The 19,341-nt window shown below is 49.7% G+C and overlaps 1 non-coding gene and 1 pseudogene across 1 annotated transcript; one reads left to right on the top strand and one right to left on the bottom strand.

The window, feature by feature from the left end:
• Window positions 1-6,430: 6,430 nt before the first annotated feature.
• LOC120381553 lies at window positions 6,431-9,900 on the top strand (annotated as a pseudogene).
• Window positions 9,901-16,924: 7,024 nt separating this feature from the next.
• TRNAA-UGC lies at window positions 16,925-16,996 on the bottom strand. Its single transcript has one exon. It is a non-coding gene; the product is annotated as a tRNA-Ala (tRNA).
• Between the last annotated feature and the right edge of the window lie 2,345 nt (window positions 16,997-19,341).

Consider the following 19,341-nt stretch of genomic DNA (forward strand, 5'->3'; position numbering starts at 1 on the left):
TAAGAAGCAGCAGGGAGGTAGGAGGCTGTGAGAGACGAGGACAAAATACAAGAAGTTCTCAAGGTGCCGGGAGGTGGTGCTGGCTGAGAGTAATGGGAAGAAGGGAGGAGTGTGGGAAGGGCACCCAGGAAGTGGGGTGGGTGGTTCCGTGGGAGGGAGGAGAGGTTTGGGGATCTGGAGCTGTGGGGGATCCCAGACCTTTAACCCCAAATCCCTACCGAAGCCTTGTTGCTTTAGAGCCTCCATTCCAGTTTTGTTTCTGTTCAGTTTCACTTTATTATACATTTTTTCCCCAAATATTAATATTTTAACTCTTGACCTCCCTCTCCCACTCATTACCCCCCTCCTCACATAACCTCCCCATCTCCTATGCACAGCGACCCCGGCCACCGATCCTGAGTCCTTGCTGCATCCTCCCGCCCAGAGCAGGGCCCCTACCCAGGCACAAATGGGCACTTCGTTGATGATGTCACAGGGTGGTATAGTCTGTACAATTTTTACACCTATAAGATTACATATTCCGAAGCCCTTCACACCAGTCGGGCTTTGCCTGTGTCCCTGTTCCCGTTCGCCCCCTAACCAACATTCATGGGGCCTCATCTGGAGCACTGTGTCCAGTTTTGGGCCCAACACTATAAGAAGGATGTGGAAAAATTGGAAAGCATCCTGCGGGGGGCAACAAAAATGGTTAGGGGACTGGAACACATGACTTCTGAGGAGAGGCTGAGGGAACTGGGATTGTTTAGTCTGCAGAAGAGAAGAATGAGGGGGGGATTTGATAGCTGCTTTCAACTACCTGAAGGGGGGTTCCAAAGAGGATGGGTCTAAACTGTTCTCAGTGGTAGCAGATGACAGAACCAAGAGTAATGATTTCAAGTTGCAATGGGGGAGGTTTAGGTTGGCTATTAGGAAACACTATTTCACTAGGAGGGTGGTGAAGCCCTGGGATGGGTTCCCCACGGAGGTGGTGGAATCTCCTTCCTTAGAGGTTTTTAAGGTCAGGCTTGACAAAGCCTTTGCTGGGATGATTTAGTTGGGGATTGGTCCTGCTTTGAGCAGGGGTGGGACTAGATGACCTCCTGAGGTCCCTTCCAACCCTGATATTCTATTATTCCAATTTCCTTCCCCCCTCCACTTTGACCCCATTTATAGAGCAATATTCTCAGCTATATCTTAACCAATCATTGTGCTGAAATTTAACTAACCAATTCTAACATATTGTGACTAATTCTCTAACCCAGGCGTCGGCCACCTTTCAGAAGTGGTGTGCTGAGTCTTCATTTATTTGCTCTAATATAAGATTTCATGTGCCAATAATACATTTTAACGTTTTTAGAAAGTCTCTTTCTATAAGTCTATAATACATAATTGAACTATTGTATGTAAAGTCAGTAAGGTTTTTAAAATGTTTAAGAAGCTTCATTTAAAATTAATTAAAAATGCAGAGCCTTCTGGACCGGTGGCCAGGACCTGGGCAATGTGAGTACCACTGAAAATCAGTTCATGTGCTGCCATAGGTTGCCTACTTCTGCTCTAACCAATTATAAACCACTACCCTAATTAACTTACACCTGGCAACATTAATTATACAGGAGAGAGAAACAATTAGAGAACCAGACTGATTAACAATGTAAAAGTTGTGGCCATAAAGATAAAGCAATACAGAAATGAGGGTTTCACAACCATTGATAAGTGATTTCTTGCCAGACAGAATGCTATCAAATTAAGGTTTCTTTAACCATCTTAAGATCCAGACAGGATCGACTTCCAAACAGCCCAATAGCACCTTATTTCAGTGTGACTGGTTTGGAATGTGAGGATGTGACCCTTCGCTTCCCAGCTTATGGCTGCCCCTGCTGCTTAGCCAAAGGCCTTAGCCTAATAACAAGGCCTCAGCCTATCCTAGTGAGAGAAGGCCCAGGCACAGGCAGACTGTGATTTTGTTTCTTTGTTTTCATACTCCTGTAACTAGCTAAGTGATAAAAATACACCTAAGTTCTTAAAATATAGGCTTTGCAGGCAGGCCTGAATATCGCCATTCTAACAGAGGTTCTACCCCTTCCCCCATGCTGTGTCTGTCTTGTCTATTTAGACTGTAAATTCTTCAGAGCACGGGCCATCTACTATTCTGCATTTGTACTGTGCCTAGCACAACGGAGACACACTGTTAGTTGGTCCTTAGGCACTAAGGTAATGCATATGATTAATAACTCCTCTCCTGCCACTTGGAGCCAAGGAAGCTGGTCTTGGGATGTGTGATGGAGCAAGGCCGGATGGCTACAGGAAAGTATTGAGGAGCAGGTATGTTAGCTCCAGGCTAAGCAAATCCCTAGTACCATAGGAACCAAAATGGCAGTCGCTCCAGGCTAATCAAGGCACCTGGGGTCAATTAAGAACTTTCTAGAAGGCACCGGAGAGCTACATTGATTGGAGCACCTGCAGCCAATCAGAACAGGCTAATCAAGGCACCTGGAACCAATTAAGAACTTTCTAGAAGGTACTGGAGAGAGCTACATTGATTGGAGCACCTGCAGCCAATCAGGACAGGCTAATCAAGGCACCTGGTATAAAAAGGGGAGCTCTCCAGTCTGAGGAGGAGGAGCCAGAGGACGGAAGTGCGTATGAGGAACTGGGAGTCAGAGACACAAGGAACTAAGAACTGAGAGGGTGTACTACTGGAGGATTGAGGAAACACCATACAATCTAGCAGTATCAGACACCAGGAGGATCCTATGGTGAGGATAAAGAAGGTGTTTGAAGGAGGCTATGGGGAAGTAGTCCAGGAGCTGTAGCAGTCAAACAGGGGTTACAAGTAGCACTATAGAGACTGCTGCAATTCACAGGGCCCTGGGCTGGAACCCGGAGTAGAGGTGGGATCGGGTTCCCCAAGTCTCGCTACTCCTAAACAGACATAGGAGGAGTTGATCCAGACTGTGGGTTTCATCCAAGGGAAGACCACTGAGGAGGAAATCTGCCAATAAGCGCAGGACCTACTAGAGGAGAGGAGGAACTTTGCCACAACTGGTGTCAGGGGTGGGATTTTTGGTGTGCACAGCGGCGGAAGAAGGAGGGTGATTTAAAAACACACACAAAAAGGGAAGGGGGTTTACAATTTGTTACCACAATGGATGATGTAGTACGGGCACTGATACAAGCCACGGCGGCCCAGCAGGAGGCTACCCGTGTCCAGGCAGCTGCCCAGGAAGAAGCAGTGCTGCTGCAGCAAGAAACTAACCGCCTGCTGATGGACCAAGCTGTTCAAAACCGAGCTATGTTGCAGGAACTGGTAAGCCAGGTAAAGACCCTTGCAGAAATGAACCGTGGGCATGATGGGACACGGCTCATACGGGCTAACCATTGGCTGCAGAAAATGACGAGGGAAGATGAGGTAGAGGCATACCTTCTGGCCTTTGAGAGGACAGCTCTACGGGAGGCCTGGCCTCGAGATCAGTGGGCTAGCATCCTTGCCCCGTTCCTGTGTGGGGAGGCCCAGAAGGCCTACCATGATCTGCCTGAAGAAGCTGCAGCAGACTACTCCCAGCTGAAGGCAGAGATCTTGGCCAGATCTGGGGTAACATCCGCAGTACAGGCCCAGCGGTATCATGAGTGGTGGTACCGGGAAGACAAAACCCCACGATCCCAATTATATGACCTCGTCCATCTCACACGAAAGTGGTTGCAAACAGAATCCCGGAGTCTGGAAGAGATACTAGAGGTTCTGGTCATCGACCGGTACACGAGGGCACTGCCACCAGATCTTCGCAAATGGGTAAGCCAGAACGATCCCTGCATTTATGATGAGATGACCACGCTGGTAGAAAGACGCATGACAGCCAGGGAATTGACCCAACTACGCAAGGAAAGACAGCCAAACCCCTCGGGAGTCCTAGGTGGAGGAAGAGGGGGGCTGAAAACCAACAGAGACTCCAGAAGGAAGGGATTGGCCTGAGTGGAGGGAACTCTGTGACTAAAACCCCTAGCCCACAGGATCGGAGACTGACTAGAAATCGTTATAGATGTTATGCATGTGGGGAGTGGGGACACATAGCTGCACAATGTCCCAGCACCAAAGAGCCTATGCAATGCAACTTGGGGGATTGGGAGGTCCCATGCTCCCTTATCCACCTGGCGGGCGTTGCGTTAGCCCCACATAACTATACCAGGCCAGTGAAGATAAATGGAACAAAGACTACAGCACTGATGGACTCAGGAAGTGCTATCACCCTTATATCGGGTAAGCTGGTAAAAAGTAGCCAGCTGCTGCAAATAAACGTGTAGCAGTGACATGTGTGCATGGGGCCGTGAGCCAATACGCCATCATCCCAGTGGAGATAGAGGTTCAGGGGAACCCCATTGAGGTGACAGTGGGCGTTGTACCTAAACTCCCATATCCTGTAGTTATTGGGAGAGACTATCCAGGGTTTGATAATTTACTTCCCCCTGAGAGGCTGCAGGGAAGTGGAGACCCTGTTGACAGCGACTCATCACTGGGGGAATGTCAACCCCCAATGTTTTCTGAGTTTTCTCAGGATCTATTCTCAGCCCCCCAAAGGCCCGGAAGACAAAAAAAGAAAGGAAGGCCGCGAAGGCTTTGGGAACCCAGATCCTGACCCAAGGCCAGAAGACTGCGCTAGTAGGCAGACGGGCACGAGCAGCCAACAGTGAAACTACCAACACGGAAGGTGAGCCGGAGGCTGGCCCCAGCCATGAGGGCGACAGGCCATTGGAAGAAGCAGAAGCCGGCCCCTGGGAGCTCAGGCAGGGTAGTCCTGGGAGAGAGACGTTCGGACGGGACCAGGCAGAGGACCCCAGATATGATAACGTCAGTAAAGAGGTGGCTGAGATAGATGGGATACCAGTGGAGGAAGGTCCGAGGTCCAGGACCCTACTTTATAGTGAAGAAAGATCTCCTGTACCGTGTGGTGCAAATGCAGGAGCAGGAGATACATCAACTTCTGGTGCCCCGAAAACATCAAAAAGCTATATTGAGCCTCGCCCACAGTCACCTGTTTGGAGGACACTTAGGGGTAGAGAAGACCCAGGCCAGGATCCTGCGGAGGTTCTTCTGGCCAGGAATACATGAAGATGTCAGGCGATACTGCACCTCTTGTCCAGAGTGTCAGCTACATAGCCCTCGCCCACACTTGCGGGCCCCTTTGATACCTCTTTCAATAATAGAGATACCATTTGAACGCATAGCCATGGATCTGATTGGGCCCCTAGAGAAGACAACTCAGGGCCACCAACATGTGCTGGTTGTACTAGACTATGCAACCCGATACCCGGAAGCTGTCCTCCTACGCAACACAGCTTCCAAGACAATAGCTAAGGAGTTAGTACAGATCTTTTCCCGGGTCGGGCTACCCAAGGAGATGCTGACTGATCAAGGGACACCTTTCGTGTCTAAATTGATGAAAGATCTCTGTTCATTGCTCCATGTACAAGCCCTACGGACCTCTGTATACCACCCACAAACAGACGGCCTGGTGGAAAGGTTCAATAGGACCCTCAAGGCCATGATCAGGAAAGTGGTGAGCCGGGATGGGAAAGACTGGGATACCCTATTGCCTTACCTCATGTTTGCCATCCGGGAAGTTCCACAAGCCTCCACAGGCTTCTCTCCATTCGAACTACTATATGGGCGCCACCCCCGAGGCATATTGGATATAGCCTGAGAAGCCTGGGAAGAGGAGCCAAATCCGGAAGGAACATAGTTGAGCGTGTACTACAGATGAGGATCGGATAGCCCAGGTTACACCCATTGTGCGAGAACACTTGGAAAAAGCACAGGAGACCCAACGGACCCATTATAACCACCAAGCAAAGCTTGACGGTTCCAACCGGGGATCGAGTAATGGTCCTTGTGCCCACAGCAGAAAGCAAGCTGTTGGCCCAGTGGCAGGGACCCTATGAAGTAATTGAAGCCGTGGGAGAGGTAAACTATAAGGTACGGCAGCCATGCCGCAGAAAACGAGCAAATTTACCACATCAATCTTCTAAAACCTTGGCATGATCGAGAGGCATGCTTAGTCACCGGAGACTCTTCCCCAGGAGGATAACGTACATGAGCAAGTAAAGATATCACCCGACTTGACGCCAATCCAAAAGATCGAGGCAACCGATATGATTAATCGTAACCGAGATGTTTTCTACAAAACCGGGCGGACAACTGAGACCTATCACCATATCCGCACGATCCCTGGAGCCAAAATAACACTGAGACCCTACCGAATCCCAGCAGCCAAAAGAGAAGAAATCAAGGCCGAAGTAAAGAAAATGTTAGAATTAGGCATTATTGAAGAATCCTACAGTCAGTGGTGCAGTCCAATTGTTCTAGTGCCCAAACCTGATGGTACCATGAGATTCTGTAATGACTTTCGCCGACTGAATGAAGTATCCCAGTTTGATGCATACCCCATACCACGCATCGATGAACTGGTTGACCGACTGGGTAGTGCCCGTTTCTTGACTACATTGCATCTGACAAAAGGGTATTGGCAGATTCCCCTGACCAAAGAAGCTAAAGAAAAGACAGCGTTCTCCACCCCAGACGGGCTATTCCAGTACACTGTTCTCCCTTTTGGGTTACATGGGGCCCCAGCCACATTCCAGCGCCTCATGGATAAGCTGCTGCGCCCCCATACTAGTTATGCAGCTGCATACCTAGATGATGTCATCATCCATATGCCAGACTGGGAACCCACTTGGAGAAGGTTGAGGCAGTGCTACGCACCTTAAGGCGGGCTGGCCTCACCGCTAATCCTGCTAAGTGCGCCATAGGACTAGCAGAGGCTAGGTACCTGGGATATATTGTAGGAAGGGGTATAGTGAAGCCCCAAACTAATAAACTAGAAGCGATTCAAAACTGGCCCAGCCAACCCGAAAGAAGCAGGTCCGTGCATTCCTAGGCGTGGTAGGCTACTACCGTCGGTTTATTCCCACTTCGCCAGCAGGGCAAGTCCTCTAACGGACCTGGTGAAGGCTCGAGGTCCAGACATGATAAAGTGGACCGACGCTGCAGAGAGGCGTTTGTAGACCTTCAGACGGCCCTCTGTAATGACCCCATACTCATAGCCCCAGACTTTACCAAGGAATTTATTTTACAGACAGATGCTTCTGAGGTGGGGTTGGGGCAGTTCTGTCACAAATGATTGGAGATGAAGAACACCCGATTCTCTACCTAAGCAGAAAGCTGCTCCCACGAGAACAGAAGTATGCAGTAGTCGAGAGAGAATGCCTCGCTGTCAAATGGGCCATGGAGACGCTGCGTTATTACCTCTTGGGCCGGCGATTTACTCTTGTGACAGACCACGCACCCCTCCAGTGGATGCAGAGAAATAAGGAAAAGAATGCAAGGGTCACCAGGTGGTTCTTATCCCTACAACCATTCCAGTTCTGTATACGGCATAGGGCTGGATGTCACCACGGCAACGCTGATGGTCTTTCACGAGCACACTGCCTGGCGTCCCAAGTTGCACAACCCTATGGTGTTGAGCAGAGGGGGGGATATGTGATGGAGCAAGGCCGGATGGCTACAAGAAAGTATTGAGGAGCAGGTATGTTAGCTCCAGGCTAAGCAAATCCCTAGTACCATAGGAACCAAAATGGCAGTCGCTCCAGGCTAATCAAGGCACCTGGGGCCAATTAAGAACTTTCTAGAAGGTACCGGAGAGAGCTACATTGATTGGAGCACCTGCAGCCAATCAGGACAGGCTAATCAAGGCACCTGGTATAAAAAGGGGAGCTCACTCCAGTCAAGGAGGAGGAGCCAGAGGAAGGAAGTGCGTATGAGGAGCTGGGAGCAAGAGACACAAGGAACTAAGAACTGAGAGGGGGTACTACTGGAGGATTGAGGAAACACCATACAATCTAGCAGTATCAGACACCAGGAGGATCCTATGGTGAGGATAAAGAAGGTGTTTGAAGGAGGCTATGGGGAAGTAGTCCAGGGAGCTGTAGCAGTCAAGCAGCGGTTACAAGTAGCACTATAGAGACTGCTGCAATTCACAGGGCCCTGGGCTGGAACCCGGAGTAGAGGGTGGGATCGGGTTCCCCCCAAGTCTCGCTACTCCTAAACAGACATAGGAGGAGTTGATCCAGACTGTGGGTTTCATCCAAGGGGAAGACCACTGAGGGGAGGAAATCCGCCAATAAGCGCAGGACCTACTAGGGGAGAGGAGGAACTTTGCCACAGATGTTACTGCTTAAAAATGATCTGAGCTTAAAACCATGGAATATTCTTTGTAACAAGTATCCCACAAATTCCACCGACCTCCCTTGTTTTCTTTGTCTGGCATAGGGTTTCTAAATTCCACACCTGATGTGGTCTCCCAGCTGGAACGAGGGGAAGAGCCGTGGGTCCAGGACCTCCAGGGTTCTGAGAAAGAAGTGCTTCCAAGAGCTGCCTGCACAGGTGAGGACTTGGTTAAAGCAAGTCAAAAACTGTCCATGAATACAGGAAACATTTGGGATGCCCTACAAAGACCTTGTGAGCTCTCCAAGTTCAGGATTGTTCCCTGCAGATGTGGAATAATTAGGCAGATGTCACTCATGGCTTCCCACCTATCCTGACTAACAACTGGCAGCAGATCCCTGCCTGATCCCACTTTCCCCCCTCCATGTTCTGGTGAAATGCAGACCAAAACTGATCCCTTCCTCTCTCTTCTGGGAAAATCAGCTCCTGATAGGTTTGATCTCTCCTGCACATATTTTGGTTTGTTCATCCCTTTTAAAATTCCTGTCTCTGAGATTTCCTTTCTCTCAGGCACAGGGAGTGACCTATGCCTGGATTCTCTCTGTCTCCCATCAGGTGATAGGATGGTGCGTGAGAATGAGGAGCAGAAACCCCAGCAGGAAGATGCTGAGCAAGGAGCACCACATGGGACGTTATCAGAAAAACCCAAAGGGAATGTTTCCAGGAGTTGTGCACTCCGAGAAACAGTAAAAGCCTCTGAGACTCAGCAGAGGCCAGAGGAGAACTTCAGTAGCTACTCAGCCCTTATTACACATGAGAGAATCAACTTGGAAGAGACGCACTACAAATGCCACGAGTGTGGGGAAAGCTTCAGTCAGCGCTCACACCTTATCAGACATCAGAGAATCCACACAGGGGAGACGCCCTACACGTGCGCTGAGTGCGGGAAAAGCTTCAGTCGGCACTCAAACCTTATCACACATCAGAGAATCCACACAGGGGAGACGCCCTACATGTGCGCTGAGTGCGGGAAAAGCTTCAATCAGCTCTCAAGCCTTATCACACATCAGAGAATCCACACAGGGGAGACGCCCTACACGTGCGCTGAGTGCGGGAAAAGCTTCAGTCGGCGCTCAAGCCTTATCACACATCAGAGAATCCACACAGGGGAGACGCCCTACACGTGCTCTGAGTGCGGGAAAAGCTTCAGTCGGCGCTCAAACCTTGTCACGCATCAGATAATCCACACAGGGGAGATGCCCTACACGTGCGCTGAGTGCGGGAAAAGCTTCAGTTGGCGCTCAAACCTTATCACGCATCAGAGAATCCACACAGGAGAGACGCCCTACACGTGCGCTGAGTGCGGGAAAAGCTTCAGTCTGCGCTCAATCCTTATCACGCATCAGAGAATCCACACAGGGGAGACGCCCTTCACGTGCGCTGAGTGCGGGAAAAGCTTCAGTTGGCGCTCAAACCTTATCACACACCAGAGAATCCACACAGGAGAGACGCCCTACACATGCTCTGAGTGCGGGAAATGCTTCAGTCAGCGCTCAAGCCTTGTCACACATCATAGAATCCACACATGAGAGACGCCCTACACATGCTCTGAGTGCGGGAAAAGTTTCATTGAGCACTCAGACTTTGTCAGACATCGTAGAATCCACAGTGGAGAGAGACCCTACACATGCTCTGCATTTGGGAAAAGCTTCAATCAGATGTCATTCCTTATTAGATATCAGAAAATCCAAATCGGAGAGAACTGTAAGAAATGCCTTTATTAGGGCTTCCCAAAAAATTGTTTTAAAAAAAATCAGATTTGCTAATTCCAATATAGTGATCTTTGCACCATCTTCACTGTGGTCTCTCGGCTCTGCCAGATGAGTTGCCTGCTTCTGCCTTTTGCAGCTCACCCTTCTTTGGGGTCAGTCCTGTGATCTTTTCTATCAGCTCCTTCCCTTTTGACTTGTAAGAGTGTGTGTCCCTCCAGCCAGGAATTTCATCAGCTCCAGGTGTGGGAGAGAGGGTTGATGCCAACAAGCTACCCTGAGGCAAAAGTTACCTGTGCCTTACATCCACTAGGACTGTACATGGAATTGGGTGCTCAAGTTAGTGATTTTGGTGTAAAAGACAATTATAGTTGTAGAGCAGAAGCAGCCCAGGGAGTGAACCTATATTATGGGAGTAAGTAAATAACTTTTCCTTATCTACTTTCTCCACATCACTCATGATTTTATATACCTCTATCATATTCCCTCTTAGTCTCCTCTTTTCCAAGCTGAAAAGCCCTAGCCTCTTTAATTTCTCCTCATATGGGACCCGTTCCAAACCCTAATCATTTTAATTGCCCTTCTCTGAACCTTTTCTAATGCCAGTATATCTTTTTGAGATGAGGAGACCACATCTGTACATAGAATTCAAGATGTGGGCATACCATGGAGTTATATAAGGGTAATAATATAGTCAGTCTTATTCTCTATCCCCTTTTTAATGATTCCTAACATCCTGTTTGCTTTTTTGACCGCCTCTGCACACTGCGTGGGCATCTTCAGAGAACTATCCATGATGACTCCAAGATCTTTTTCCTGATTTATTGTAACTAAATTAGTCCCGATCATATTTTATGTATAATTGGAGTTATTTTTTCCAATATGCATTACTTTACATTTATCCACATTAAATTTCATGTGCCATTTTGTTGCCCAATCACTTAGTTTTGTGAGATCTTTATTAAGTTCTTCACAGTCTGCTTTGGTCTTAACTATCTTGAGCAGTTTAGTATCATCTGCAAACTTTGCCACCTCACTTTTACCCCTTTCTCCAGATCGTTTATGAATAAGGTGAATAGGATTGGTCCTAGGACTGACCCTTGGGAACACCACTAGTTACCCCTCTCCATTCTGAGAATTTACCATTAATTCCTACCCTTTGTTCCCTGTCTTTTAACCCGTTCTCAATCCTTGAAAGGACCTTCCCTTTTATCCCATGACAGCTTAATTTATGTAAGAGCCTTTGGTGAGGACCTTGTCAAAGGCTTTCTGGAAATCTAAGTACACTATGTCCACGGATCCCCTTGTCCACATGTTTGTTGACCCTCTCAAAGAACTCTAATAGATTAGTAAGACATGACTTCCCTTTACGGAAACTGTGTTGACTTTTGCCCAACAATTTATGTTCTTCTATGTGTCTGACAATTTTATTCTTTACTATCGTTTCAACTAATTTGCCCGGTACCGATGTTAGACTTACTGGTCTGTAATTGCGGGATCACCTCTAGAGCCCTTTTAAAATAGTGGCGTTACATTAGCTAACTTCCAGTCATTGGGTACGAAGCCGATTCAAAGGACAGGTTACAAACCATAGTTAATAGTTCCATAACTTCACATTTGAGTTCTTTCAGAACTCTTGGGTGAATGCCATCTGGTCCCGGTGACTTGTTAATGTTGAGTTTATCAATTAATTCCAAAACCTCCTCTAGTGACACTTCAGTCTGTGACAGTTTCTCAGATTTGTCACCTACAATTTGGCAATGTTTATGCTCCTTTCTAGGATTTGACTTCCACTTTTTAAAGGAAGACTTTTTGTCTCTCACTGCTTCTTTTACATGGTTGTTAAGCCCCGGTGGCTCTTTTTTAGTTCTTTTACTGTGTTTCTTAAATTGGGGTATACATTTAAGTTGGGCCTCTATTATGGTGTCATTAAAGTGTCCATGCAGCTTACAGGAATTTCACTTTAGTCACTGTACCTTTTAAATTCTGTTTAACTAACCCCCCTCGTTTTTGTATAGTTCTCCTTTTTTAAATCAAATGCCACAGTGTTGGGCTGTTGAGATGTTCTTCCCACCACAGAGATGTTAAATGTTATTATATTATGCCGTTTATTTCGAGCAACTGCAGTTATTCGGGAGAGTACAGACAGGCAGAGTTTCCCCTCCCGAGGTAGGTCTCGGTTAGATAAACAATTAAGGCAAGCATTTATACCTTTTGCGACATACAGTAAGGAGCAACAATTGCATTTTGTTTGTACATATTCCTTTCTGATAGCTTACTTCTCTCAGCAATTTCTGCTACAATCTGCATTCTATTCTTATCTAACACAAGGTCGAAAACCAGCGTCTCTTACAGTTCTTTTCTGCTCACCCACGCCCTGCTTGGAAGTCTCCCGTTATTAGCTGTTAGTTAGCCTGGTAAATATCAAGTCCCTGAGAAAACACAGTTATACGAAGCAAAACAAAATCACAAACAGAAATGTCATTGGAAATTCAAAAATTAAAAAGGAAAATGCAATTCCCATCACTTCATTGTATCTGGGCCATTTCTGTATCGAGAGTACCCACTAAGGGCCCTGTGTGCTTATGGGAAACCTGGAGGAACTCATAGCAGAGCCTGAACATGAAACTCAACTGCTCCCAGGTGCCGCAGTAAAACCCTTTCCCTGCTGTGATGTTGATGATTTTATGAAAATATGCTAATGAGTGTGAACATAATGTAACTGGAACATGCTTCATGCAAAAGGTCTCTTGTGCAGTATCATTACAAAGCTTATTATCTACTGTGTGTGTTCAGCCTATTTGTATCAACCGATCATTCCTGTATCTGAAGCTAGAAATATGAACTATAACTCTGAGGTCCTGTTGTAATGATGCAAAGTGTGGGCCATTAATAGTGGTTTGGACTCTTGATGGCTCCCATTAACCAGGACAATTGACTGGAGATGGCTCTGTCCTGCACCATCTGAGTCAGGCCAGGAACAATGAAGGCTTGGGGTCTCACAGGGCATGTGACCATGTCACCTGGTACAGGAATCCATCTTAAACCTGGGGCTTTTCCCCAGGAGAGAGACAAAAGATTCCTGCCTTGTACCAAAGCTGTATAAGGGGGTGGAACAGAAGAAAGGTGGCTGCAGTCATGAGAAATCCCTAGCTACCACCTGAGCTGGAACAAGGACTATACCAGGTGAAAAGATTGGGCCCAGACAAGAAATAAGTCTAGTCTGCAAAAGAAGCTTATTGGAAGATCTCTGAGGGTGAGATTTTATCTGTATTGAGTTTCATACTGTATTAGTCTTAGACTTGCATGTTTTTGTTTTATTTTGCTCTATGGAGAATACAAACTCCACAGAGAAGGAAAAGTTAATGCCTTAGAAAAATCTGTGTGTGTTAGAGTGTCTAGGAGCCACTCTCCTATAGCTTCTTTTGTCTGATTTCCTTTAGAAAATCTGAAGCAGGGAGCAGAAAACCATTCTCTTTTCTGAGGTGTGAGCTCAGGACCCACTGAGTATGAGACTGACATGCTGGCAACTATGCTAAGAAGGCCCAGGAAAATGTTTAGGCTCAGTGCATATAGGATCCTCCTACAGCAGTGACTGGAGCAGGGAAGGAGCTGGAAGAAGCAGAGAGCTCTGGTGCCCACAGACCTGTCCTGGCATCTTTCTCAGCAGCAAAGAAATCAATTTGCCCTTCCAGTGAACAATCTGCTGGAACTAATGGCAGCACAGGGGGGATGTTTCTAAAGTATGCACCCACCTCTACATTTTAGAACTTACTCTCCTTTTTCTAGTATAGCACTTTCTATATGAACTGGCAAAACAAACTACACAGGTAAGAGAAACAAGGGCTTGAGAGAAAGCTTGAACTCATAACCCCAACAGATGGCCCCTCTCCACTAACCAGTTGCATCCCTGAAGATGTTTTTTAAACACATTCGGGAAGCAGGCAGTTATCAGTCTCTGTGGTTCACACCTTTGCCTGGTAATTGAAAGGCTGCTGGTTCAAACTTAACTCAAGATGTGGCTTTTCAGCGATGAGACTCCAGTACATTTTAACAGGAAGAAAATCTCCTCTATTCTGGCTTTGCCCCATTAGACTCCTTCTGCCCATCTTCTCCCCCCCCTCCAGTCTCTTTCCTTCCCCACTGGGGCCATGCAGAGAGGAGCCCCAGTCAGTCTCTGTCACAGAGAGTCTGTATCCCATAAAGGGAGGAGGGTCTCTCTAAAACACTGATAATGGGGAGGAGTGGTGTGCGTGGTTAGGGAGATAGGATGGAGAGCTAACAGTGGGGCACAGAGAGATTCCCCCAGATTTGGGAGATCCCCTGCTGCCCCCCATCAGCCAGCTGTGAGAAGAACAACTGTTGGCATGGAGGGTCTCCACATGCTGCCCCCGCCCCAACTGCCAACTCTGCCAACTGTGGCAATGGGAGCTGCGGGGGTGAAGTCTGTGGGTAGCAGTGCGCAGAGACGCCCCCGGCCCTCCAGCTTAGGGGCTGCGGGTTGCTTTCGGGAGATGCCCGAGGTAAATGCTGCACCCCTCACCCTCTCCTGCAACCCCAACCCCCTGCCCCAGCCCAGACCCCACACCTGCACCCAACCTCCCTCCAAGAGCCTGCCCCCCACACTGCCTCCTTCACCACAACCCCCTGACTGAGCCCAGACCCTGCACCCAAACTCTCCCAGAGCCCAACCCCTCTCCCTCCCACAACCAAACTCCTTCCCAGAGCCTTAGGCAGGTGTGTGTGGCAGGTGGGGCAGGACTTGGTCCCATTCTGGGCACCACCAAAAATTATACAAACCTGCCACCTCTGTCCAGCCCAATCTTCTGCTGATGCACCTCAGCCCACACCCATGCAGGGTTTGAAGCTTTCATTGCTTAAATTCCAGGACACGGAGGGTTTTCAGCTCCCCTTTGCCCAGAGGGAACCTTCACCCCACTCCTAACCAGGTTCTTGTCCATGGGATCACTGTAGGGGGGCTGGGTCCCTCGGTGTCTTTTCTCTGTCTAGGACAGGCCTGGGTGCAATAACTGGGGGCATCTGAGCACCCAGGACCTTCTGTGGTCCCATCTGCCATTGACTCCAGCCTTTTTTCTATCCATCGTCAGCACCATCCCAAGCCAGCAGCACTCGCCTCAAAAAGACAGAGTCCAGTGGCACCTTACAGACTAACAGATGTATTGGAGCATAAGCTTCCATGGGTGAATCCCACTTTGTCAGATGAATGTAGTGGAAATTTGCAGGGGCAGGTATAAATATGCAGGCAAGAATCAGTCAAGAGATAACAAGGTTAGTTCAATCAGGGAGGATGAGACCCTCTTCTAGCAGTTGAGGTGTGATCACCAAGGGAGGAGAAACTGCTTTTGTAGTTGGCTAGCCAGGCACAGAATTCCCACTCCATTCATCTGACAAAGTGGGGATTCACCCACGAAAGCTCATGCTCCAATACGTCTGTTAGTCTAGAACAGGGGTCTCAAACATGCGGCCCGCGGAGCTCTTCCCTGCGGCCCGCGGAGCTCCCCAGGGCCGCCCAGAGGGGGGGGGGAAAGGGGGCAATGGGCCCCGGGCTCCGCAGGGGCCCCCAAGAGAAAAGCGGAGGCTCCCGCCTCCGCCCCTCTCCTGGAGCCTCGGCGCATAGAGCGCCGAGTCTCCGTCCAAGCGCCTGAGCCCGGCCCCGATCCGAGCCGCGTGGGAAGGGGGTGGGGCTGGGAGCTCTGGGCTGAGCGCTGCGATCGGCGTGGAGCTCCCAGCCCCGCCCCTCACCACGGCTCTGAGCGGACGGCTCAGGCCTCGCGAGACGCGCTCGGGTAAGGGGGAAGCGGGAGCCGCGGGGCCGGGCCGGGGGGGGGGGAAGGGAAGCGAGACCCGCCGGGGCCGGGGTGGGGAAGACGGACCCGCCGCCGCCGAGCGCAGCCGGTCTTGGCGGCGGGGGCCCCTTCCGTTCGGGACCCACCGCCTAACTGCCCCAAAGACCCGCGGCGGGGACCCCCGCCGCAGGTCTTCGGGCACTTTGGCGGCGGGTCCTGGAACGGAAGGGCCCCCGCCGAGACCCGGGCCCCGGAATCCTCTGGGCGGCCCTAGAGCTCCCCAGTTACTTCCTGTCACCGCCAAACTCCCCTCACCCCGCCCCTCCCGAGTTATTTTCTGTGCCTAAGCTCCCGCGCTGCTCCCAATGTTTGGGGCCGGGTCTCTCCTGGCCCCACCTGCCACCCCACGCACCTCCCCAGTGTCTCCCGGCCCCCACTTGCTGCCCCCTCACCGCCCAGGAGCCTGCCCGGGAGCTCACGCTGACTCCACTCCTCTGCTATGCCAGCTTCCGGCATCACCTGCTGCCGCAGGGTCCTAGAGCCCCCCTTCACTAGGGCCAGGGCAGGCTGCCCTTCCCCTGCCCTTCTGCCCTAGTCCTGAGACAGAGACAGGGCAGGGGCAGGGCCTCATGGAAGGGGTGGATTGGGGGTGGGGCCAGGGGCAGCAAGGGGGCGTGTCAGTGATGCGGCCCTCAGGCCAATGCACTAGTCCTCATGCGGCCCTCGGGGTCATTTGAATTTGAGACCCCTGGTCTAGAAGGTGCCACAGGACTCTGTCGCCTTTTACAGATCCAGACTAACACGGCTACCCCTCTGATACTCAAAAAGACAGTGTCCCCTGCTGGGAGTAAATCATTGACCCCTCTCCTCCCTGAGCACTGACTGCCCCTCTGTTTCCTTGCCTCTCAGTCTGTGCAGATGGGACCTTTCCCTCCAGTGCTGGAGGATTCACCCTTCTCATCTACCATTGTCCCAAGCAGCACAGTGGGTGGGAATCTTAAATGTACCGAGGTGACTTAGGAGCAGAACCCCCCCAGACCTTCCATGCAATTGTCACTTGCCCCTCACTGAGCAGGACTGAAACTGGTGCAGGGAGACTGGTGGGCCACATCCCCTCTGGGCATGAGCAAAGCAGCAGGATGAAAAAATGACCATGAAGATGCTGGGGATTGACCCCAGGGCCTCATACATGCAAAGCATGTGCTCAACCACTGAGCTACATCCCCTAGCAGGTTGTGTTTGCTATGGGTTACACTCAGAGCCCTCCTGTTTCCAGAGCATCCAGTGACCTATAAGCTTCACAAAAAGCCCATTCCCCTCTCTGAGGACCAATCCTGCTTTCCTGGAGGTGACTTGTTCATAGGGGTCACTTTTCAGCAGGGCCAGATTCTATGTGTGGGGCACAGAGTGTGGCTGCCCTGATCTCAGGGTGCAGAGATACACTCAGCCATCTCCCCTGCATTGGGTAGGGGGTGCGGCAATCCCCTGCTGCAAGGTCATGGTGGGGGATGCTGTGAGCAGCTCAACACCTCACCCTAGTGGCAGAAGTGGTGTGGGGATCTCCAGGTGTTTCTAGGATCTGCTAGGCATTTCCACCTGCCTGTAAACTCCAGCTTTCCCCAGCACATTCACTGCGGTGCAATTGGGTCACTGTTTCCATGGCTGAACAGCAAAGAATGGCTCCCAGTTTCCCTTTTATTGGCAGCAGGATTAGCCTGTGTAGGTGGTTAATGAGGTGGATCTAGTTGTAGATTGTTATTCATTCCCCACCTTGACAATTCACACAGTCCCATTCCCAGCACCTCAGTGATCCTGGTAGCAGGGTTGGGTCCTGAGATTTTCAGGGTTCTTTTCCCCTCCACCTGGAGTGAACTCAGCTTTTTCCCCATCCCAGACAGTCCATGAAATAGCAACAGGGGCATAAAGAAAGAGGGGAGGGAACATCTCACGGCCAGGGCTGGATGTGCCCAGAGCCCCCTGCTTGTCCATTGTTTCCATGGAATTTGGCCCCCTGCTTTGCACAAGGGACAGAGAAAGATCTTGCTGTTCCTGTGTCTGTGCAAAGAAAATTGTGCTTCTGTATGAAAGAGAGGCGGGAAATGGCCCCATGATGGGGCAATAGCCTCAGGGTTAAGAGCAAAGGACAATGATGGGAAGGTTCACAATTGACTCATACAAAGGTGCAGGTTTGGCAGTTACACTGGGAAATTCAGGCTCAGGTTGGCCACCCCCGGTCTAGGTGTAGAAGTCACAACATTTAAACTTGAAAGAGGGGCCAATTTCCCCATCATTTCACACCTTTACACCCAAACACGATGACTTTCTGAATGAACCCTCCTCGTTCAGCCAGAAGATCTTGGGGTGGATGTAGGAGTCACTGGGTAAAAATCTCTGGACTCTGTTCTGAATCAGGTCAGAGCAGAGGTACCTAGTGATCTAGTCTGGCTGTAAAATCTATAGATCAACACCATTAATATGAAATTAATCCTCAGAAACGGCTGTTCCCCAGCCAGACCCCAGCCTGTTGAGGAAAGGAAGAAGGAAGATGTCCTTCTCCCCCTGGAGGAACTGGGCTCTGCACTTTGGACAGAAAGGAGGGGAAGGAAATGGCCACACGATGGCAGCAGAACCTAAGAAATGAAACACAATAGGCTTATGTCCACACTGCAATGTAACACCCAGGGCCGCCCCATACCAGCTCAGGCTCCCGGGGCTTGGGCTGTGGGGTGGTAAATTTGCAGTGTAGACATCTCGGCTCAGGCTCAATAACGGGCTCTGAGACCCCACAAGGCTGGGAGGGAGTGTAGCAAGTAAAAAAGGTAGAATGGCAGTGGAGTATTACCCTAGTCTCAATGGCATTTCTCCATCAGTCTGTCTGCTTTGGGGCAGGGACAATAACACATCCTGCTGCATTCGTTATTTCAAAGGGCGGTTTAGGATTTTCATTCTCACACATGGTGCACGAAGCAGGACTCAACCCTCAGTGTAAACTAAATGAGCCGCCCATAGATTCTGGCAACCACAATGAGCATTTGGTGTGAGAGCTCAGACCTGCCCCTGTCCCAGAGGGTTGGGGTCATCTGTGAGGGGACTGGACCACTGACCTATCAGCTCCTAACTCCCAAACTTTCAGTAACTCTATCCTCAGTGCCTGTGAGTGTAATTTAAACCATCAAAAGAGTCATAGTGGGCTAGACCATAGTCTGGACTTCGGGTCTGGAAAAGAGCTGGCACAATCCATAGACCAGGTTGTTATATAAAATGCACATGGATTTGAACCCTTCACATACAGTAATGGGAAAGTTCTTGGTTCAGGCTTGTAGCAATGATGGAATAAACTGCAAGTTCAAATCAAGTCTCTGGAGTCAATCCGCAGCTGGGGTGGGTCATTCAGTCCTTTGTCTAGAGCTTCAGTTTGTAGCAAAGTCCCTCCAGAGGTATGAAGCAGGATTGAAGACAAGATGGAGACAAGGCATCAGCCTTTTATAGTCTCTTGCCATGTGGTCTTTGCTTTCTTTGTCCCAAGGACACTCTATCCAGCACGTAGCATAGAAAAATATTAGAGTTCTGT

Source organism: Mauremys reevesii, linkage group 14 (genome assembly GCF_016161935.1).
Source record: "Mauremys reevesii isolate NIE-2019 linkage group 14, ASM1616193v1, whole genome shotgun sequence".
In the NCBI taxonomy this organism is placed as follows: domain Eukaryota; kingdom Metazoa; phylum Chordata; order Testudines; family Geoemydidae; genus Mauremys; species Mauremys reevesii.